This window comes from Theobroma umbraticum, unplaced genomic scaffold (assembly GCF_002168275.2).
Source record: "Theobroma umbraticum cultivar Fairchild unplaced genomic scaffold, ASM216827v3 scaffold_95.0, whole genome shotgun sequence".
In the NCBI taxonomy this organism is placed as follows: Eukaryota; Viridiplantae; Streptophyta; class Magnoliopsida; order Malvales; family Malvaceae; genus Theobroma; species Theobroma umbraticum.
In genome coordinates, this window is record NW_018397257.1 from 5,408,907 (window position 1) to 5,411,629 (window position 2,723).

Consider the following 2,723-nt stretch of genomic DNA (forward strand, 5'->3'; position numbering starts at 1 on the left):
GAGTGGTTGTCTATCAATAAATATCGTGTATCCATCAATAGATTCAAGCCATGGTCTTCTTATGTTGTGCATGATTGACTATCTATCAATACATATTGCATATCTAGCGATAGATGTTCATAGTCTTTGATGTCTAGGTGCTAAAATAGCCAACTATCAATAGATTGAAAGCAGTTTTTAAATTTGAAGAGATTTTTTGCTTTTTTTCCATTTAAAGCACTTAGCTTTTTCATTAAACCTTTTTTAAAGACCATTTAGACTTGTTTGAACATTTGAACAACAATTTTGATCACTTATTTGTTAAATCAAAACTTAGAATCAAATGAAAGGTTATATTTAACAAGATTGAAACATTTAGTATCCCTAAAGTCCTTACCCCCTATCAAATTTGGACACACACATTGATCTTTAGTTCTTCCAATGAATCTTACTTACCAAGTCATTGCCTCCTTACCAAAACCATGCTATAACCACGTCAATCTCACTACAAATTGACTTTGGGAGTTTAAAGCAACTCATCACATAATTAGGTACTGCTTGAGCCATTATCTTTATGAGAATTTTTTTACTTGCTTTGGATAAAAATTTATTTTTCCAATTTAGGATTCTCTTCGTTACTCTCTCCTTCAGGTTTTTAAATAATTGCTTATTGGATTCCCCAGTTATCAAAGGCATTTCAAGATATGATCCCCTCTATTATTCGTCCCTGATTTTTAATATTCTACACACCCCTTCTTTATCTTCAGCCATAATGTTTCTACTAAAGAGAATAGAAGATTTCTCACAGTTAATTTTTTGCCCTAATGCTTGCTCATACTGCACCAATATATCTTTCAAAGCTTGTGCCTTTGACATTTTCGCCTTTCTGAACAACATGCTATCATCTGCAAATAGTAAATGAGAAGTATTTGGTCTTCCTCTACACACTAATATCCTCGAAATTCTTTTGTGTTCGTTAGCCATGTTCAGCAAACTAGACAAAACCTCAAAAATAATTACAAGTATAATGAAAGAGAATCACCTTGACAAATTCCTTTGGTGGGAATAATCTTCCTACCAAGACTTCTATTTACAAGTACAAAATACGTTACTGATGTTAAACACCTCATCACCATATTCACAAATCTGGCACAAAAACCCATTTTCACTCGAATAGCCTAAGCCTACACAAACACCCATTCAACTCTATCATAGGCCTTACTCATGTCTAATTTAATTGTGAAATTACCACTAACTCCCTACCTTTTATTATACAGATAGTGAAGTACTTCATAGGTGATGATGACATTGTCAAATATCAGTCTACCTAGAACAAAAGCACTTTGGTTTCAAAAATAACATCAGGAAAAATAACTTTTAGTTTATTTGTCAACATTTTTGACATAATCTTATAAAGAACATTACATAACTTATACGTCTATATTGACTTACTTGTTCTGGCCTTTCAATCTTTGCAATAAGCATAACAAAAGTATTATTAATATCTAGGAAATCAACATTACCAGCCAATTAATCAACAACAAACTGGTGAATACTCTTACCTAATCTATGCCAGCACTTCTGAAAGAAAGCAACAAGCAACCCATCAAATCCCAAGGCTATTGTAGCGTGCATTTGAAAAAGAGCCATCTTAGCCTCATCACTAGAAATTGTGTCACATGGCCCATTATTTGTCTTATCTATAATTCATGTTTGTGTGACTTAAAAACCTCCCAAATTATTGTTGACCTTGAAGAGGTAAATAACTTAAAGAAGAAAGCATTAACTTCATTCAACAAATCATCCTACAATTCTGTCCACTCTCCATTACTTATTTTAAGTGTCTAAATTGTATTTTTCCTCCTTCATTCCTTTGCTCGTGCATGAGAAAACTTGGTGTTTTTATCCCCTACTTTCAACCATTCTACTCTTGAACGTTGTTTCCATATCTACTCTTCTTTTTCCAACAATTTATGTAAGTCACTTTGAATATTTTTCACCATACTATAATAAGTATCACGTTCATTGGCCATCTGCAACTTATCCCTTTTTCTTATAATATTCAATTAAAGAGCTCTAAATGGATTCAATCTTGTAGCCTTTAACTTGTCTTGAACCGAACCTAACTCGTAAATGAAGTTGATAGAACTGCCATTTTGATCATCCATCTTCTTATCAATAATCTATTCACATCTCTTGTCTTCAAGCCATACCCATTCAAAATGAAATCTCCTCTTCCATTTAACACTTTGGTAATGATATAATTCAAGATGTTGCAAGATGTGATCCGAACCTCCCATTAACTCATTAAACACTATTGCTCTTGGAAACATATCACGCCATTTAAATGTATGCAATACCCTATCAAGCCTACATCGTATGAAAGCATCATCATCCCTGTTATTCCACCATGTATATTTAAGGCCTATAAACCCCAAATCTTTCAAACCACAATCAATACAGGTCTCACGAAAATCTCTCATGCGTGTTTCATTCCACCTAATATAACCATCTTGCTCATTTGCATAAAAAAAACCTCATTAAAATCTCTCATGCAAGGCCAAAGGAGCTTTGATTGTGAACAAAGAAGATTCCAACTCAACAATTTGCCTTTAGCACATAGGCTACCCTAAAAACTAGTAATCTTTCATCTACAATTTCTAGCAAAAATCTCTACATTAACATGGTTAGTTGAATACGACTTAACAGTCAATTCTATGTCCCTCGACAAAAGCAATGCCAAA